General features: G+C 42.4%; 1 protein-coding gene across 1 annotated transcript in view; it reads left to right on the top strand.

The window, feature by feature from the left end:
• Positions 1-686: 686 nt before the first annotated feature.
• Positions 687-20,826, top strand: part of LPGAT1 (lysophosphatidylglycerol acyltransferase 1) — a 120,110-nt gene continuing 99,970 nt past the window's right edge. The window contains exon 1 of the mRNA XM_059145053.1: positions 687-704. The gene's annotated coding sequence lies outside the window, so the exon portion shown is untranslated. The remainder of the gene's footprint in view (positions 705-20,826) is intronic.

The raw sequence follows: 20,826 nt of genomic DNA, 5'->3' as shown, positions 1-20,826 counted from the left end.
GGGAAGTCATCAGAAACTACTTTAGTCTCTGGATTAAATCATAATGTAAACTATCTTTGCGTACCACTACTTGTCCAAAAATCATTTATTTCGTCAATCACTGGTGGAGCCAAGATTCACTCCAGGTTTCCCAGTCCTCTGGTTCTGTGGCTGGCCCTCTGCCAATCTGCCTCCTAAAGATGGGTAAAACCTGGTCCTGCCCCAAAGAAACAAAGTCTGTGAGGATGTTAGATCTTTCTAAACCACTACAAAGCCCAACACAACACTGTAACAGATACAAATAAAATTCAGTGGGTCCACAGGGGGGTAAATATTTGAAACCACGATGGTGCCTCAAGTCAGCCCAGGGCCAACTCTGGAGGATTCCTGAATACTTGGATGCCCAAAGGAACCCTAAAGTAAGTCTGCCTCCTCAGGTCACTTTGGACCTTCACGGACACTGGGCATTTACTGATGTGCAACCAGCAGTTACCACTGCCCTGAACAGAAACTTAACTTCTTTGAACTGTGGCCCGTACATGCAGAGCTCAGCATTGTCTGTGACTCTGCCAATCATATGTACAGTTTACAGTTACCCTGAAACCTTTGCTCTGAAGTTTGCCCCATCCCACGCCCAGTCACTACTCTGCTGCCTGGTCAGTACAGCTGCATTACTTCCTGCTACAACCACAGTGAGCGTGCGGCTGAGTAGAGTTTGGAGAAAGGTAAGTGTGGATATTTATTTTTCAGGCATTTACCGAGGGAAATGAATGTGCATATGCCATTTACAAGCTATTTGCAAAATGTGCAGTAAATGTAGAGTCTAAAGAGTCTAAAGCGGTGGTTTTCAACCTTTTCTTTTTCCTCCTTCAATTTATGTTGGGCAAAATAGTCCATAGCCCAATAACCCTTTCCTTTCCCATGTACTAATGGAAAAATAATTCAAGAATATTATTGAGGGGCCATTGCAAGGTATATTTTGGGAGATTAAGTGTACATGTGCTTTACCAGTTGGGACATAAAGGATTCATATTTAAATTGCAATGCATAATTGTCTTTATGTGTAATTACTGGAAAATTAAAAGTCAAAAAATACAGTTGGAGCAAATATGCAACACTGGTTATTTTAACCAAACAAATCACAACTAACTTGATAGTGATGAAGCTAAGTTAACAGCAAATTATAATTAAAAGTCAGAATGGCCACACTTGAAGACATTGACTCACACATGGTGACACAGAGGAATGACAAAGCGCCATCCGGAGAATGTCATCCAGAGAATGTGGGCGAGGTTCCACCAGAACTTTCCCTGGAAGCCAGACTTCTTGGAGGAATATTAAATTAGAATCCTCAATAAAATCTTGTAACTCATTGATTCTGGTTTGTGAATTCCAAATTATATTAACCTTTTATAATTCCCTTAGCATGCTATTAGTAAATAGGTCTTAGAGGTCCATAAAAGTGAGCATATGGATTTGTAAATAGTTTGTCCCAAAGGACTAAAGAGAAAACTAAATTTCTTGGGTCAGTTTGAGGCCTATCAGGTGTGCCTTGAGTAGCCTTTGAGAACCACTGGGTGGAAGGTTCTGGAACACAAATGAATTGCTATTTGCAGGAGACTTAGACCAAGGCAGGAGTGAGATATGAGAGGCAGGGTCATTTATTCCAACCTTCTTGCCTTCTACAATAAGAGTTATGCCAAGACCTCAGGAGAAAGCAGAGCATTTCAACCTGACACGGCTAGTTGAGTTAGCTTGGAGGTCAATATGATTTGGAAATTTTCACTCTAGTTAATTAAAAAGAGCAACCTCCTCAAAGCCATGAAAATGGATGTTGGCAACTCACAGAGTTATGCTATTTTATTTGTGACTAAAAATTAAATGAAGGAAAAATTAGAAGTAGTCTGCCAGAAAACCTGGCAGGACCGGTCTCCAGAGGAGACAATGCATTGTTTTTCTACCTCAGAAAAGAATATTTCATAATTGTAGCACTTTCAACCTTTCAGAATACTTTTCCACGTTACCTAATCTTTAGTGAGGAGGTGTAATTTCTGAGGTGACCGGAGGGTTTGCAGCTCCCGACCTCTTTATTTCCCCTTTTCTCACTATTCTCATTCCTTCTTGGATTCACATTACCTCTTAATCTATCCTACTCTCTTGTTATTTCTGCCTGGTTTCTTAGCTTTAGCAGCTTGCCCAGGCCTTGCTTAGTCTGGATTTTTCAGGGTTTCTCAGAGTTAAAGAGGTGACTAATCCTGGAATCAAAATCTAGTTCAACCTAGATTTGTCAGGTCCTTTAAAAAAAATTCCTTTTGGATTTTCAAGTGAGTCAAGTAGAACCTTTCATGTAATGTGCCTTCAGTCCTGGATAGATGATCCTAGATAATTAGGCTTATGAATTGCAAGTGATCATGGATGGCGCGGGTCGTCTTGCACCTTTAGCCTTCGAGCTGGTCAGCACCAGCTTCCATGTATCTTGGTGGTGGTATGCGAAGTTCAGTAATTTGGGGGGTGTTGTGTGTAGACCTGTGTCCTTCCCCTCCCACTGTCACCACAATTCATATGTTGGACCTTTATCCCCAGTACTTCAGAATGTAGCCTTATTTGGAGACTGGGTCTTTAAAGAGGTAATCAAGTTAAAATGAGGGTATAAGGGGCACCTGGGTGGCTCAGTGGGTTAAAGCCTCTGCCTTCAGCTCAGGTCATCATCCCAGGGTCCTGGGATCGAGCCCCTCATCGGGCTCTCTGCTCAGTGGGGAACCTGCTTCCTCCTCTCTCTCTCTGCCTGCCTCTCTGCCTACTTATGATTTGTCTGTCAAATAAATAAATTAAAATCTTAAAAAAAAAAATGAGGATATAAGGGTGCCCCCCTGCCAGTATGATTGGGGTCATCATGAAAACAAGAAATCTGGACACAGAGACAGACTCAGATAGAGGGATGGCGAGGCTGAGATGTGAGAAGGCAGCCATCTACAAGCCAAGGAGAGAGGCCAAGAGCAGCTTCCATGAGAGCCCTCGGGAGGAGCCAGCCCAGCCGACGTGATCTAGCCCCCAGAACTATGAGACAATACATTTCTATTGTTTAAGCCATTAAGTGGTGCTTTTTATGGCAGCCCTAGCAAACTATCACAGGGAGCAACAGAGACCAGAAGACTAATTTTGCCCACCTCTTCGTGGGATTATTTTAAGATTTGAATCAGCTAATAGATGCAAGAGCGCTTTGAAATAGTTAAAATCACAATGAAGATGTGATTGGTAAAAACAGAGTAGCACTCCCTAGCTACCCTATTTAAAACTACCATTTTTCAAAGTCACCCGTTTAGGGTACCTGAGTGGCTCAGTTGATTAAGTGGCTGCTTTTGGCTCAAGTCATGATCCCAGAGTCCTGGGATGGAGCCCCACATGGGGCTCCCTGCTCAGTGGGGAGTCTGCTTCTCCCTCTCCTTCTGCCCCTCCCCCTGCTTGTGCTCTCTGCACTCATGGAGGAGTCTCCTTGAGTTTCTCTCTCTCTCCCTCTCCCTCTTCCCCCCCCCCCTTTGTCAAATAAATAATAAAATCTTAAAAAAAAAGTCACCCCTTACATGCAATTTATTTTTCTCTGTATAACTCTTAGCACCTTATGACATAGTATATATTTTACTTATTTGATTATAGTCTTTTTCTTCCCACAAGTATGAACTTTCTATTTTGTTCATTGCTGTCTCCCCAGCACCTAGAACTTGGCCTGGCATGTGGCAGGTCTCCAAACATACTTGTTGGATGAATCATAAATGAATATTCCCATCCACTCATCTTCATCAAGCTACTGCTGACTAATCCTTTAAGACGAAGGAGGAGGCGTCTCCTCCCTTAGGAAATCTCCCAAGGTCATTCTCCTCGTCCTTAGTCTGGGCCTCCTTGTCCATCCTCTTAAATGGGTAATTCCATCACCCTGACCACATCATACTTCCACACTCCCTCACTGTGTGTTCTTGAAGGTAGGATCCACTAAAATGTATGTATCCTGTATCCCAAGAAGATAGCTCTGAACCTGAACCTTAGTGGGCTCTCCATACCTGATTGTTGAATGAGCAGGTAACTGGGGAGAGAGGGAAGGGCAGAGAAGGTTCCAAATTGGCTCACTAGGATAGCACATACTGGTGAGGTTGTGGAGAAAAGGGAACCTTCGAGCACTGCTGGTGAGAACGTAATTTGGTGCAGCCACTATGGAAAACATTATGAAGGATCCTCAAGAAATTACAAATAGAACTACCATATCATCCAGTAAGCCCATTCCTGGATATATATCCAATGGAGATGATATCACTATCTTGGAGAGACATCTATTTTCTCCTGTTCATTGTAGCTTCATTTACAATAACTAAGATATGAAAACAACATTTTAAGTATCCATCTATGGATGTATGGATAATGAAGATATTGTGTGTGTGTGTATGTGTGTGTGTGTGTCTAATTATTCTTATGTATATATATCATATATGTATATAATGAAATACTACTCAGTCATAAAAAAGAAAGAAATCTTGCCATTTGTAACAACACGGTTGAACCTAGAGGGTGTTATGCTAAGTGAAATAATTTGGTCAGAGAAAGACAAATATTGCATGTTCTCACTTGTATGTAGAACCTAAAAAAACCAAACTCACAGAGACAGAGAGTATGGGGTCTGAGGACTGGGGAAGGTGAGTAGACATTGGCCAGAGTACAAACTTACAGCTCTAAAATGAAGAAGTGGTGACTATGGTTAACAAAATTGTATTTTATATTTGAAAGTTGCTAGGCGACGAAATCTGCAATGTTCTTACCACAGTCACAACAACAAAATGGTAATGATGTGAGGCAATAGATGTGCTAACTAATCTTGTGGTGATCATCCCGTAATATGCATATGGATCAAATCATCGCATGATGCACCTTAAACTTAACACAATGTTGTATTCCAATTACATCTTAATAAAGCTGGCGGGGGGGGGGATCAGAAAAAAGAAGAAGGAGCTCACTAGGGTGTGGACCTTGTAGCCTAGGCTGTACCCACAAGCAGTCAACAGTAGTGAGCCCCCCCCAAAAATGCCACCCTCACGTGCTGTTTGGGGGGCCCCAGAGAAGACAACAAGTTAACTGTGACATGGGCCATGAGGAGGGCCTCATGGATTTGAAATAAAAGAAATTATATTAAAATCAGTTAAGCAGAATAGAGCTATGCAAAGCCACTTCAAAGACCAAAAAATAAAAGTCTCCGGGAAACACAAAATAGAAGTCCTGTCTGATGAATATATGAACATAACAGAACAGAATTAATTCCCCTGGGACTGGAATGAGGGGTGGGAGTTGCCAACCTGGAACGTCTAGTTAGGAAAGGAAGAACTGAGGGGCCTTTGTCCGCTGAACCTGGCTTAGAGTACTGGGACTGGGGATGAAGGTATCAGCCTTTCCTGGGATGTTTTTGATGGAACTAGACCCCAGAAGTAGGGGGAGGGCCCTCCTGGGAATGGAAGAGCTGGGTGTGAGCTTCAGGGAGTGCCAAGGTGGGGCTCCAACATAATAGAGTGATTGAGGGTAAGAGTCTTCTGTCTCTGGGAAGCCTGGTGTTGCTGTTTGCCTTTGAAAAGGAAAAAAGTACAGCAGAGAAAAATCTATGAAGGTCATGGTACTCTGGATGAAGAATTAAGGATCTCAAGTTGTAAAGAAGGACAAAAGGCATCATGCTTGCCAGATTAACCCATCTTTGGGGTTTCAAGATCCAGGAAATGATAGTCATCATTTGGTCTGTTCATTCATTCATTCAAACGTTTTCAAGTCAGCCTTGCTGCTTGATGGTTGGGGATATAAAAGTCAATGTTAACATGTAGTCCAACTGTAAACTTTAACCTCCTGGATCTGTGTAATCCAGAAGCCAGTTCAAACAAGTGTCCTCTGGCTTCCCCCCAAGGGTTAGGAAGGGCAGCCACAGCAAGAAGGACCACAAAGCTAATCAAACAGAACAGAAGGCTGTTAGAAGAGTAAAATGCCAACCCACCAGGGGATCTGCCTTACAACCTCTTGCTGGGAACGTTGACTGGGACCCATTAGAACAGAAATACAGCCCCAATTAGGCTATAAGCATTGCCTCTAATAAGCACTTAGCCAAAATTATCATTGAGCTAAACAAGGGAGGGTTTTAGATCTTTCTAAAATGTCTGCAGAATCACTGGAATAGGTTGTTGACTTTTTTCATCAGCAGTGAGAATTTCACCAGGGTGCCAGAAACCAAGTAGACTTACATGTTGCCTCTCCTGATTGCCCCTGAGGCCTGCTCACCTAAAGCAGAAAGATTAAAATGAGCCTGGGCTACACTTCTCTCATTTTAAAAATAAACAAACATTCTCTGGATTTTAAAACGTGAATTTCCTCAGGAAACACTTCACAGAAGGAATTCTTAGATTGCATATAATTTGTATTCTTTGTCAATTCTATGAATATTTTGCATATTAGAGACAAGAAGATATTCAGTGTTTACTTTGGATCCAAAGGGAGAGGGAAATAGATGGTCCTTGTCCAATTTTTGTGCAAGTCATCATCCATGTCCCATCCATCCGAAGGCTGTTCAGCGCTGTGCTGAGTACCAGGGAGATGGAGCAGGATGTAAGAGGAAGGGGGATACAAAGAATTTGACAACTCGTCCTCAGTAAGCTTCCTGTCTCAAAGGGGTATTGTCCGTTGGGTTTCCTGGGTCGGAGATGGAGATTGAGGAGCCGGAAGTTTATCAGGGAGTGTCCTCAAGAACAACACCTGTGTAGGATTTGGCAAAAGGGGGAGCTGAACTGGAATATGGTCCCACAGGAGCTCTGAAGCGGAGATGGCCCTTCAGAGAGGTCCAGAATTAAGACAGGGGAGATGCGTCTTTGTACGATGTCGTTGGGTGCAGGTTTCCTCCCTGGGAGGGAGAGTAAGCTTGGATGAGAGGATTCCCTTTGCAGGAAGAAATTTCCTGGGGAGGGACTCAGCAATGAGCTTGCAGCAGGCAACATCCCCAGAAGCTGGAAGGATTTATGCCCTGGCTCTGTCGGGTGGGGATCTGGGTGGTGCACTGCAGTGTCCATGATGAGGGGGAATAACACCGTCATGCAAAGTGCGGTGTGACGCCATGTTGCTGTAATGAAGGTACTGATGCATTGGGACGAGTACTCAGGAGGTGGAGGGATCCCATCTGATGGGGGAAAAGGAAAGCTTCCTAAGGCAGTTGGTCTCTGAGTCTGTGCAAGTCCCCCACCCTTGCTTTAGAAGAGCAAAAGTGATGGACTTGCACATTGCATTGCCAGCTGCTGGCGAAGGAGAGGAGAGCAGATGAGAGAAGATAAGAGACCCATAATTGTCTCCTTCCCCAGCACTTCCAGAGTTGCGGTCCCAATGACCAATCACTTCCAGCTCCAATATAGTGCTCTAAGGTTAGAAAGCCCCTGACAGCCCTGGGAGCACTGCCCCCAGGGGCCTTGCAGATACATTGGCTTACTGCCCCAGGGACTGGTTTACCTGCCCCAGCCATCCCTGGTCAGGTCCCGACAATCCCAGTTTGGTCCAGGTCACCTGAGAATTCTGAGTCTACATGACACTTTGCTGAGACAGCACCTTCCATTTTCAATTGTTTGGGTTCCTATGAAGCCAGGTTGTGTCAGGGCTAGTGAACTTAGCTGCCTTCCTGGGATCAGAGCAGATGGAGAAAGTATATGTGGGTCCACTCTCTGGCAAATCAATGGATATCACTATTCGTTTTGAGATTTATCCTCCTGTTTAAGATGCCTCCAGGCTGAAGGAAACAGCTTTTCCCTGGATTTACCCTCCAATCAGCAACATGTCCCCTTGTCCACTCTATAATTCTGCTGTTACGCCCTTTAAATTCTCTATCACAGGGAAGGCAAAAACCTGCTTAGAAGCTGAAAAATGGATTCGGTCCCAGGGCTTTGCATGAATCTGTATACTCCAACACACAACATTCTGTGTCGAGGTTTAAAAACATTACTTCAAGTAGGCAAAATTAAATAAAGCAAAGCACTCTAACCCTTCTGCGGGTAGGACCTCATTTTCCTAAGCGATAAAATATAGAGATTGGTCTTACTCAATAATTCTTATTTGTTAGGACCCCGCCATTCTAAGAGCCACTGAATTATAATGACCTGAAACAGCTGGCCAAGATTCAAGAAAGTCCTTTCTGTCGGCTTCTGCTTCTGACCTTGCATGGAGACTACCAACCCAAGACAGATGCTTCAAGCCCCTACTGAGTGAAGACAATTCTGCTCCCTGAGCCCCCTGTCCCCTCTCTCATTTTCGTTTATTAAGCTGAATCACCTACCATGCCAGAACAGACAGCCCACTCAAACCGGTTTCTTGGCGTTCTTCTGGGTTGGGCTTCCTGGGCCACGGTTAATAACTGTCCGGTCTGGGGTCAACCAGCCAGGCCTGGGACCAGTGGGAACATAGGGATCCCAGCCTGCAGGTGATCAGGAATGTTCAGGTTTGCCTTCAGTGCTTGGTCCCAATCACTAGATGATTGGACTAGATGACTGGGCCTGCTGGTGTTCTTTCTTCAGGTGTCCAAAGAGGGAGTGGAGCCAATCCAACATCTAGGCTGATGCTATAGGCTTGATCTCTTCCTCTGTCTCTTGCGTTCCCTCCTCCCTGCCACCATGCCCAGGTTTAGGCTCTGGTGACCTCTAACCAGACAATTGCAAGGGCTTCCCTACGGTCCTTCGGGTTTTGCGTGGTGCACTACAAACTGCACACTGCTATGCCTCACTCATGCCGTTATGGCCCTCAGTGACTTTCAGTGACTCTTGACTTCCTCTCCCAAATTAAGCATGCATTCTGCTCCTGAGTTTTGCAGCTGCGTTCTCCACCACTTGATTTCCTATCTCTAATTATCCAGCCAAATTTAATGCTGGATTGTTGGGGCGCCTGGGTGGCTCAGTTGGTTAAGTGCCCACTCTCGGTTTCCGCTCAGTCCTGATCTCAGGGTCATGAGATCAAGCCCCAGGTAATGCTTCATGCGCAGTGAGGAGTCTGCTCAAGACTCTTTCCCCTCCATCTCCCTCCCCCTGTTCTTCTTTCTCTGCTCACAGATGCACCTGCACACACATTCTCTCTCTCTCTCTTTTTTAAAAAGGTTCCATTTATTATTTATTTGACAGACAGAGATCACTAGTAGGCAGAGAGGCAGGCAGAGAGAGAGAGGAAGGGAAGCAGGCTCGCCGCTGAGCAGAGAGCCCGATATGGGGCTTGATCCCAGGACCCTGGGATCATGACCTGAGCCGAAGGCAGAGGCCTTAACTCACTGAGCCACACAGGCACGCCCCCCTCTCTTTTAAATAAATAAACAAAATCTTCTAAAAAAGCAAAACAAAACAAAACAAAACCCAGGGGCACCTGGGTGGCTCAGTGGGTTGAAGCCTCTGCCTTTGGCTCAGGTCATGATCCCAGGGTCCTGAGATCGAGCTCCACATCGGGCTCTTTGCTCAGCAGGGAGCCTACTTCTCCCCCGCCAAACCCCACCTGCCTCTCTGCCTACTTGTGATTTCTATCAAATAAATAAATCAAATCTTAAAAAAAAAAAAAACCCAAACCCAAACCAAAAAACCCATTGGATTGTTTTCCAAACTTATTCTAATTATTTCCCTACCTCTACTTAAATTGTTCTTTCATCTATAATGTCTTCCTTTCTCATCTTCCATTTCTTTCTCCTTCAGATTTCTTCTTTTACTTTAAGCCATGCCCCTTATGAACATATATAAGCAATTCTGACCAAAATTTTAGCAAATCAAATCTAATACTATAAAAGTATAATAATACATCATGACCAAATAGGGTTTATCCCAGGAATGTAAGGTTGGTTTGGCATTCAAAAATCAACCATTGGGGGCATCTGGGTGGCTCTGTGGGTTAAGCCTCTGCCTTCAGCCCAGGTCATGATCTCAGGGTCCTGAGATCGAGCCCCATATTGGGCTCTCTGCTCAACGGGGAGCCTGCTTCCCCCTCTCTCTCTGCCTGCTGCTCTGCCTACTTGTGATCTCTCTCCCTCTGTCAAAAAAGAAAAAAAAATCAACCATTGTAATCCCGTGTATTTGTTCCCTGGTGTTGTGTAAAAAATCATCCCAAACTTAGCAGTTGAAAATGATGCAAATTTATTATCTCACAGTTTCCAAAAATCAGAAATCCAAGTACGGCAGAACTCAATTCTCTGCTCAGGGTCTTGTTGGGCTGAGGCCAAGGAGTTGGCCGTGGCATGGTTCTCATGTGGGGCTTGGGGTTCTTTTCCAAGCACGGGATAGACCTCTTTCTGTGGTCTGTTTTATTTTAGAAATATTTGCATCTTGGCCTTATCCCCACCACATCCCCTGCCCTGAAGGCAGCAACTATCTTCATCATCTCGGTGTTATGGAATTGAAATACAAAACGAAGTCTGCTGGTACTTTCCTTTTCTGCTTGAGCATTTTGTAACAGAGAATAAAGAGAGAGTCATTTCACTTTATGTATTTCTATCATTTTGCCACAGACCTTGTCTGCATTCCTCCCATTTGGCAGTACTTTTCCCAGTCTGATAGTCAGCATTTCCAGCAGCTGCTGGGCATGGCTTTCAATTAAATATGGCCATCTGTGAAAGCCACGTTGCCACATAGCCCATTACTCTTACCGTGCAAGAGAGATGGTGAAGGGAGCAACAATTACTATTACTTACATACAGTCTGATGGGCACTTTTTTTTTCTTACCTGAACAGGGGTCTACCCTATCTAGATTAAACTTTCATTTTAGGAAAATTCATCAAATTGAACTAGATACATACATATCTGAGAAAGTGGAACAAATACCCAACTACTGTCCTTTGACACATACTCCAAAATGGTTCTGTAGTACCTCTCCCCCACCGCCCTCAGCTGTATCTACTTTGAGACATTTTCTCATTTTCATTTCTAAGTGTTGGGGGTAGGCAGGGAGCTACAGGGACCCTCACTCCTTTCTCTCATAGAGAGCTCTAGCTGGATGAAGCCAGTCAGTCCAGGAGGTTCAGGTATGCAATGGTAGTTAACTTCCCAGCCTTTGGAGCCCAACTGTGTGGGGTTGAGACTCAGGATGTTTCTTAATATTTGTTCCTCAGTTTCCTCATCTGTAAAATGGGAACAATAGCAATACTAATAGGGCTTACTCAGAAACTGAAGGAATTCATTCATTTAGAACAATGACTGGCACACGGCAAGTACTCGGTAGTAAAGGTTAGCTATTATTTTCTCTGGAAGTGTTGTTGGCAACCCCTTTTGTATACTCATATTAATTGAGAAGATTTTGAAAAATGCTGATGCTCAAAGACTCATCCTAGATCAGGGCTTCTCACTTGCAACACCATTGACATTTTTGGTCAGATAATTCTTTGTTGTGGGGCTGTCCTGTGTTTTGCAGGCTGTTTTACAGCAATCTGGCATTTACCCATTGATGCCAAGAGCAAACCTCTCCCCATTCTCAGTTGTGATGACTAAAAATGTCTCTAGATATTGCTAGATATCCACTGGGCCGAAAAATTTTACCTCAGCTGAGATCTACTGCCCCAGATCAATGAAATCAGTCTCTGGAGATGAGGTTTGGATATGGGTCTTCCCAAGGGCAGATCCAGGTTTTGTTGGGACTGAGACTTATAAAATTTGGTGGTCACTCTTCTAGAAAAATAATACAAATGTAAAAATAAGATACAGAAGCGAATATTATTTAGAATGAGGAAAAGAAATTACAACAAAATACTTGTGTCTTAGAGATTCATATTCCTTTCTTTTGAGATCACTGTAGGCAATTTACCAGCATAAAATTCTTTTTGACAACAACCTGGCTTTCTCTCGTCATCTAGGATGCTCTGTACCACCTAGTGCTAACAGACATCCTAAAGTGTAAGCACTTGAACAAGCTTTATGGGAAATCTACCTCCAGGTCTTCCCTTGCTGCAGCATACTGCTTTGGATGGAGGCCAACTGGGCACAGTAGGCACAAGGCCCACAAAGCCTGGTACTTTAATCACAATTTCAGAAAACTTGGCACTTGGAGGTAGGTTGGGGGTGGGCAGGGAGCACAGTGAGAGGAGATTGTGATTGCAGCAAAAGCTCAAAGTCTGGAGAACCATGACCCTAACCATGAAATGTGTAGTTCCAACTGGGCTGACCTTTGATTTGCAGTCTCAGCACTGAGGTCAGGGGCAGGATCTGTGTCAAGATTCAGGACTAAGGGTGGTGTGGGTCAAGCACTAAGAGAGGTATGCCTCACAGATCAGCCCAATCACCCTCCATGCATTCCTCGGGTACACTGAGTCTGGGGACTTCCCAGAAACCAAAGGAATAGGGTGATGGGCAGGTCACACAGGCACCCAGAAGCCATGACTAGGGAGCCAGACTCTAGGTCTTAGAGGGCGGATTTGCTTCTCAGCTCCATGAGATGAGGTTATGAGGGCAGACTCAGCCTGCAAATACTGAAATCTACTATAGACTGAATGCTTGTGTGTTCCCCTACCCACCGCCCCTCAAATTCATCCTAGTCCCTAATGTGATGATATTGGGGAGGGGAACCTTTGGGAGGTTAGTGGAGTCCTCAAGAATGGGATTAGTGCTCTTACAAAGGAGACCTCAGAGAGCAACCTAGCCCTTCCATCATCATGGTGAGAACATAGTGAGAAGACGGCTTGTCTATGAACCAGGAAGCAGGCTCTCACCAGACACTCACGCTGCCGGCCCCTTGATCTTGGACTTCCCAGCCTCTAGAATTGTGAGAAACAAGTTCCCGTTGTTTATAAGCCATCTTGTCTTTGGTACTCTGTTATAGCAGCTGAGATAAACTAAGACAAACTCCCTGCCTCGGTTAGGATGGGCTCCAGATCTGAGTATGAGAAGCAGCAGCTAGACTGGGTCTAGGAGTGCACTGTGATTTCCTAGGACCCGGAGAGGTGGGGAAGAAGGAGAGGAGGAGAAGAGGAGTAGGAGGAGGAAGGGGAGATGAAACAGATGCTAAAGGTGGTTTGCTTTTGAGGGAATTCAGTATCAACTGTTCATACTTTTGAATGTTAATCTCCATCAAAATACTATTAATAATTGATCAAGTAATATCCTATAAATATCTGTATAACTACCTCACAGGATTGTTTCAAGGCTACTATTAATATTTAAGAAGGCATGATACCTTTTTAATACCTAGGTAGTATTTAAATCTACTTCAGAGCTGTAGCGAGAAATAAAGATAAGTATAAAACATGCCTGACACATAAATGATATTTAGGAAATAGTGATTATTACTGAGACTAGGAATTACAAATCCATGCTCCAACTCTGGAATCAAACAAACTAGAGTTCATGTGTGCTTAAGCAAATCATTTAAAGTCACGGAACCTCGGTTTCCTCGTCTATCAATCAGGAAATAGTTTCTACTTCACAGGGAGCTCTGAAGAGGAAATGTGTTAATGGTATGATATTTAGCATTGTGCTTGTCATATAGTAAATGCTGAGTAAACATTAGTTATTATATTGTTTTATAAGGCCCTTATCATTACGTTTTCGCTCGGTTTGTCCTTGATGGCATCATTTATGCTGTTTCCTTGCTCAGGATGACACATTTCATCCCCCTCTGCCAACCTGCAACCCCCTTTTGGAATATCAGTGCTTTTGAAATTCTGAAATCTACTTGGAAGAATTCCTTTCTTCTGATCCTCATCAAATCTACTTTCATTATTTTTTCCCCCCTTAAATTCTCTAGGTTGGCTGTCTTTGCCATTCTTATTTTAATGTAGGACATTCTTGATCTACAACCCATTATTCAAATCCAGCATGTCTTATGACTTGGAAACTCTTTGTTCCATCACAGTCATGCCCTTGACCATAACAGGACACTAGACTCATGTCCACAGCAGTTGTTTGGTCCACCCTCCCCCTTCCCTTTCCTTAATCCCTCCATCACTATGTCCATTACAGTGAGTGAGAACCCAACATTCTTTTCACATTATCTTAGTGGTACCTTTCACCAGTTACTCAATGGCCTTCTCTCACCTGTGGCTGCATTCTACTTTGTTGTCCAGTCCTTCTCATGGCCTATTTTCTTTCTGTGTGTCCTCCTCTTTGCATTTTCCACTGATTAAAATGTTGGTGCCACTCACTAAACTCCAGCTTCCAAATCAAAGAATATGCTTAGTGACTTGGCTAGCAAAAAGGTGTAAGTACACTATATTATATATAATGATTATGTTCCCATTAGCTATGAATTGAGTTTTTGCCCGTAAAATTTTACTTTAGATATCCCTGGAGAGTTAACTATTTCCCATTGTAAATCCATTTGTAAAGCGCGTAATTACCCATTAATTTATGTTTTTGTACATAAAAAATGTGAAAAGGTCGATATAGTGTCATTTGGGATGAATATAGTATTCATTTGGGATTCTATCTCTAGGAAGAGTTTATAAAGATCATAGGTATCAGACCTACTTAAAAGTTCAAAGAAGCCCTGCAACTTGCAGCTTTTTTGGTCCCTTAGCCATAATTTTTAAAGTGATAATGTGTGAAAAATAAATACACTTCTGGGTAACCTAATGAAGCAGTCATATTCATTTATGTCTGTTCTCTTTCCAGAATCTCACTAAAAAGATAAAGGGGGGGATTTTAAAAAAATACAGGGATGCCTGGGTGACTCAGTTGGTTAAGTGCCCAACTCTTGATTTCAGCTCTGATCATGATCTCAGAGCCGCGAGATCGAGCCCTGCCTCATGCTCCCTGCAGGGTGTAGAAACTACCTCTCTCTAACTCTCCTTCTGCACCCGCCCCCCCCCCCCAATGTTTCACTCGCTCTCCCTCCAAAAAAAATTAAAAAATTAAAAAATTGGAGCATCTGGCTGGCTGAGTCAGTAGAGCAATGAGATTCTTGATTGTGAGGTTGTGAGTTTTGGCCTCACAGTGGGGATACAGCTTACTTAACGATAAATAAAATAAACATCTTTTTAAAAAAGATACAAATCCACAAGGAAAAAGAGAACAAGTATGGAGACCAGAGCAAATGAGAGATGTCAACAACATTTTGGAAGATGGAAACTGACTAGGTGATGTTAAGGGACTTAGTAGAGAGGAAGTCCAAGATAATGCAATTAGACAAGAAAAAAATGCCAGTCAAAATCTCAGCAAGTTATCTTGTAGATAGCAAAAATCTGAGTCTATATTTACATAGAGAGACAAAAGACCCAGAATAATCAACTCAATGTTGAAGGAAAAGAATAAAGTCAAAGTACTGACACTACACAACTTTAAGACTTATTTTACAGCTATGGAAATCAAGACAGTGAAGCATAGGTTAAAAAAAAAAGTTAGATCAATGAAACAGAATAGACAGTGCAGACATAGACTCACATAAATATCATCAATTGATCTTTGATGAAGGAGTAAAGATGGTACAATGGAACAAAGATAGATTCTTCCATAAATGGTGCTAGAACAATAGGACATCTATGTAGAGAAAAATGAATCTAGACATAGACCTTACAACTTTCACAAAAATTAATCAAAATAGATAAAAGACCTCAAGGTAAAACACAAAACTCTAAAATTTCTAGAAGATAATATGGGAGAGAATCTGGATGACCTTGGGTTGGATGATGACTTCTTAGACACAATGCAAAAGGCACCATGCATGGAAGAAATAAGTGATAAGCTGGGCTTCATTAAAACTAAAAAATTTCTGCTCTATGAATGCCAGTGTAAAGAGAAAGAGAAGAACAAGCCAGAGGGGGAGATAATATTTGCAAACAACACGTCTGATAAAGGATTGCTATAAAAAAACTCAGCAAAAAAAAAAAAAAAAGGCAAAAAATCCAATGAAAAATTGGGCAAAAGATGTGAACAGATACCTCACGAAGTAGATATGCAGATGGAAAGTAAGCATATGAAAAGATAACGCTCATGTGCATTGGGGATTTGCATATTAAAACAATAATGAAATGCCACTAATAACTATTAGAGGGACCACAGTCCAAAACACTGACAGCACCAAATGCTGTTGAGGATGTGGATAAATGGGAATTCTCATTCAGGGCTGGTAAGAATGTAAAATGGCATAGCTGCTTTGAAAGACAGTTTGACATTTTCTTAAAACTAAACACATTCTCACTGTACAATCCAGAAATCATGATCCTTGGTATTTACTGAAAAGGGTTGTACTCCCGGAGACGCATGAAACCCTATACATGGATATTTATAGAAATTTTATTCAGAATTGTCCTAACTTGGAAGCAACTGAAATGTCCTTCAGTAGGTGAATCAATAAACTGTGGTACATTTAGACAATTCTGGAATATTACTTAGCACTAAAAAGAAATGAACTATCAAGTCATGGAGTTTTCCCCCATGGAGGAAACTTAAACATGTGTGACTAAGTGAAAGAAACCAATCTGAAAAGGCTACATATATACTGTGTAATTCCAGTTAAACTATGTGGATAATAAAAAGATGAGTGTTGCCAGGAGTTGGGAAGAGGGAGGAATGCATAGGGAGAGCACAGGGGATTTTTATGCCCAAGTGAAACTCTTCTGTGTGATCCTACAAGGGTGGGTACATGCCATTATACATTTACCAAAATGCACTGAAGATACAACACCAAGAGTGAATCCCAGTGTCAACTATGGACTTTGGAGGACAATGGTGTGTCAACATAATTTCATCTATATAATAAAACAAAGGTACCACCTTGGTGTATGATATTGATACCGTAGGAGGAGGTATATGTGTGAGCGGAGGGGTTATACAGAAACTCTCTGTACTTCCTGCTCAACTTTGCTGAAACCTAAACCTGCTCAAAAAAATTGAGCTTGTTTGGGTGCCTGGGTGGCTCAGTGGGTTAAAGCCTCTGCTTTCGGCTCAGGTCATGATCCCAGGGTCCTGGGATCGAGCCCCGCATCGGGCTCTCTGCTTGGCGGGGAGCCTGCTTCCTCCTCTCTCTGAATGCCTCTCTGCCTACTTGTAATCTCTGTCTGTCAAATAAATAGATAAAATCTTTAAAAAAAAAAAAAAAAAAAAATTGAGCTTGTTTGGGTGCCTGGGTGGCTCAGTGGGTTAGGCCTCTGCCTTCAGCTCAGGTCATGATCTCAGGTTCTTGGGATCAAGCCCCGCATAGGGCTCTCTGCTCAGCATGGAGCCTGCTTCCCCCTCTCTGCCTGCCTCTCTGCCTACTTGTGATCTCTCTCTCTCCCTCTCTGTCAAATAAATAAAAAAAAAATATTTTTAAAAATTAAGCTTGTTTATTAAGTAAATAAATAAGGACAACTTGCACATCTGAGAATACATAAAACGTTAATTAGTCTTTAGTATAGCATCTATTTTGACACTTACCTCTTTTTTCCTAATGCGGAGTTATTGAAATGAATAATGTCTTTTTCAGACCTTGAAGCTCAAGGGAAAGAGTCTTTCTAATGCTAAATGCCAGCTCCGCCCATCTTTTCTCCTCTTTCTCTTTGGGGGCTTTATTCATAATGTTACTCTCCAATGTTAAAGGCATTTTCCAATCAATCCTAACATCCCAGAAAACCCCTTATAAACCAAATAATTTTCATGAGGAGAACACATAAATAAATTGCAGGAATTCATGCCACATGATCATTAACATGAATGCTTAAAAATGTGTATTTAGGGCGCCTGGGTGGCACAGTGGGTTAAAGCCTCTGCCTTCCGCCCAGGTCATGATCCCACGGCCTGGGATCGAGTCCCTCATTGGGCTCTCTGCTCAGCAGGGAGCTTGCTTCCCTTCTCCTCTCTCTGACTGCTTGTGATCTCTGTCAAATAAATAAATAAAATCTTTTTAAAAAATGTGTATTTAGACATTGTGTATTAGACCAACTTTTGCTAGAAATGCTAGGTCTTGAAAACATGTTTGGTGGCAGCACCAAGTTGTACATATTTACATATAACATAGTATTTTTGTATTCAATTATATGATTTATATTTGTAATGACATTATTTATGCAAAGTATAAAAACACAATAATAGTAATCTACGGAGAGGAAGAAGGAGGGGAGGTGAGAGGCAGGCAAGAACACGGGGACTTCAACTGTATTTTCAAAATTTTTGGAAGAATCTGTTACGATACGTCCAGTTTGCTCCTGAAGGGCCCTGCGGGGTAAAAGTCCCTCGGGTTTCCTGGCCATTTTCGAAGGTGCTGCTCTCATTTGACCTGAAGCTGCCCTTTCAATGTTGAGAAACAGGCCTAATTCTGGCATTCTGAAATTTGTGAATTGAGGTTGCTCACTCTATCTTTACCATTGCATTTTATTGGCATTACCTGTAAACAGTAGATTTAAGAGTTCATTTAGACCCAAGACTAAATCCTTGTTCCATTGCTTGTTAGTAGTTTGCTGCCAAGTGAGTTATGTAATTCTGTTTCCTTGTCTGTAGAAACATTCCTCTCCGGTTGTTGTGAGATGTTACGTGGCGGCTGACATGCGGCTGATCTCAAGAAATGCCGGCTTTTTATTTTTTATTTTTAAAATTTATTTTATTTCCTTATTTCTTTTAAAGATTTTATTAATTAATTAATTAATTTATTTATTTATTTGACAGAGAGAGAGATCACTAGTAGGCAGAGCACCAGGCAGACGGAGAGGGGGAAGCAGGCTCCCCACCAAGCAGAAAGCCTGATAGGCTCGATCCCAGGACCCTGAGACCATGACCTGAGCTGAAGGCAGAGGCTTAACCCACTGAGCCACCCAGGCACCCTACTTATTTATTTTTTAAAGATTTGTTTATTTATTTTAGAGAAAGAGAGAGAATGTGGGGGAAGGGCAGAGAGAGGGAGAAAGAGAAAGAGAAACTCAAGGAGACTCCTTGCTGAGTGCAGAGCCTGATGTGGGGCTGACATCAGAACCTGAGCTGAAACCAAGGCTACAATGCTTAACCAACTATGTCACCAGCGTCACAAGATATGCCAGCCTTTTAAAGACTAACATCATCTTCCATCAGTAATAAAACAGCAGTTACAGTTCATGCCTCATGTTTTAGAGGTAATGGAAGAATAAGTGAGCATTTCCAAGCACACCACCAAAGAGGAAGCTGATATGTCATTGTAAAATGTGTGATGCCAGAAATTAAGTTTTCTCCACTAGCCCCAAACTACCACCAAGAGCATGGGTGCATCTAGTTATGTTACGTGATACATCATTTAGATCATCCGCATTAACCACAGAATAGAAGTCATGATCCAGAGTTACTACCAGTGAAAATAGGTGGGGGTTGGGGGGCACCTGGCTAGCTTACTTACTAGAGTACAGGGCTCTGTGGCTTTTGATCTCAGGTTCACGAGTTCAAGCCCCTTGTTGGGCATAGAGCTTACTTTAAAAAAAAAAAAAATCAAAGCAATGGGGAGTAGAGGTAGGAAATTGTGTAACTTCAACATAAAGATATGTTGTGGTTTTGAAGGTAATAGTAGTGTGTTGAATATGTGACCTCCTGAGCTACCAAGGCAATGGACAGAGAAGTCCCGTAACAAATCCACAATCAGAAAATTCAGAATAGTATCCATCCTGAGTCCTTGTCTGACCACTTCAGGTTCTGAGGCCTCTTGGAACGGACGGTGGTTGCTCAAGTATTTCTCAAAGTGAGGTCTGTCTCGCCAATAAGAAGCAATCGGGTATCGTGTGTCACCTCCGGAGGAGATGTTCTGAAAAGGACACCTCACTTATGTAGGATTCTAGCCAAAAATAGATAACCCAAATCTAATCACTAGAAAACATTAGCCAAAGCCACAATAAGGGATGTTCTATTAAATAATTGGCTTGTGTTCTTTAAAAAAAAAAAAAAAGTCAATGTCATAAAGTAAAGATAGGCACTGTTCTGGATTGCAGGCACAGGCACTGTTCTGGATTGCAGGAGACAAAAGACATGTCACTCATAATGCAGTATGTACTGGATTGGATCCTGTATGGGGAGAAAAAGATATGAGAAAATGCATATTGGGGCAAACTGATGAAATTGGAATATGGACTGTTTATTAGATAAATGTATCCAATCAATGTTGAGTTTCCTGAATTTGATAACTGACCAGTGCTTATGTAAAGAGAATATTCTTTTTATTTTTTAAGGATTTTATTGGCTTATTTTCAGGGAGAGAGAGAGAGCACACAAGCAGCGGGAGGAACAGGCAGAGGGAGAAGCAGCCTCCCTGCTGAGCAAGGAGCCTGACTGGGGACCAGATCCAGGACCCTGGGATCATGACCTGAGCCAAAGGCAGACACTTAGTCCACCAAGACACACAGGTGTCCCTGTAAAGAGAATATTCTTATTTTTAGGAAATACACACTGAAGTTTTAAGGAGTAAAGAGGTATGATGTACAACCTACTCTCAAATGATTTAGAAAAAAATTTTCTAGAGACAAATAGAGAAAAAAGAGAGTGATATAGTAAATGTAGCAAAATAAAAATTGACGAATCTTTGTAAAGCATGAGTTCTTTCTGCTATTTTTGCAGCTTTTCTCTAAATTTGAAATGATATCAAAATGAAAGGTAATTTTATTTTTTTATTTATTTTAAGATTTTATTTATTTGAGAGAGAGAGAGAGAGAGAGAGAGAGAATGAGCAGAGGGAGGGGCAGAGGGAAAAGGAGAAGCAGAGTCCCCTCCAAGCAGGGAGCCCCACTTGGGACTGGATCCCAGGACCTCGAGATCATGACCTGAGCTGAAGGCAGCTTCTGAGCCGACTCAGCCATCCAGGTGCCTGCGAAACGAAAGGTAATTTTCAAAAGTGCCCGCAGATCACCTGCGTCAGGATGCTGCCATATAGCTGTTGCTAATGAGGCTGACTCCTGGGCCCTGCCACTGACTACTGAAGCAGAA

Source organism: Mustela lutreola, chromosome 14 (assembly GCF_030435805.1).
Source record: "Mustela lutreola isolate mMusLut2 chromosome 14, mMusLut2.pri, whole genome shotgun sequence".
Lineage (NCBI taxonomy): Eukaryota > Metazoa > Chordata > Mammalia > Carnivora > Mustelidae > Mustela > Mustela lutreola.
The sequence above is the reverse complement of the archived record's forward strand: the minus strand, read 5'-3'. Positions and strand labels throughout refer to the sequence as shown.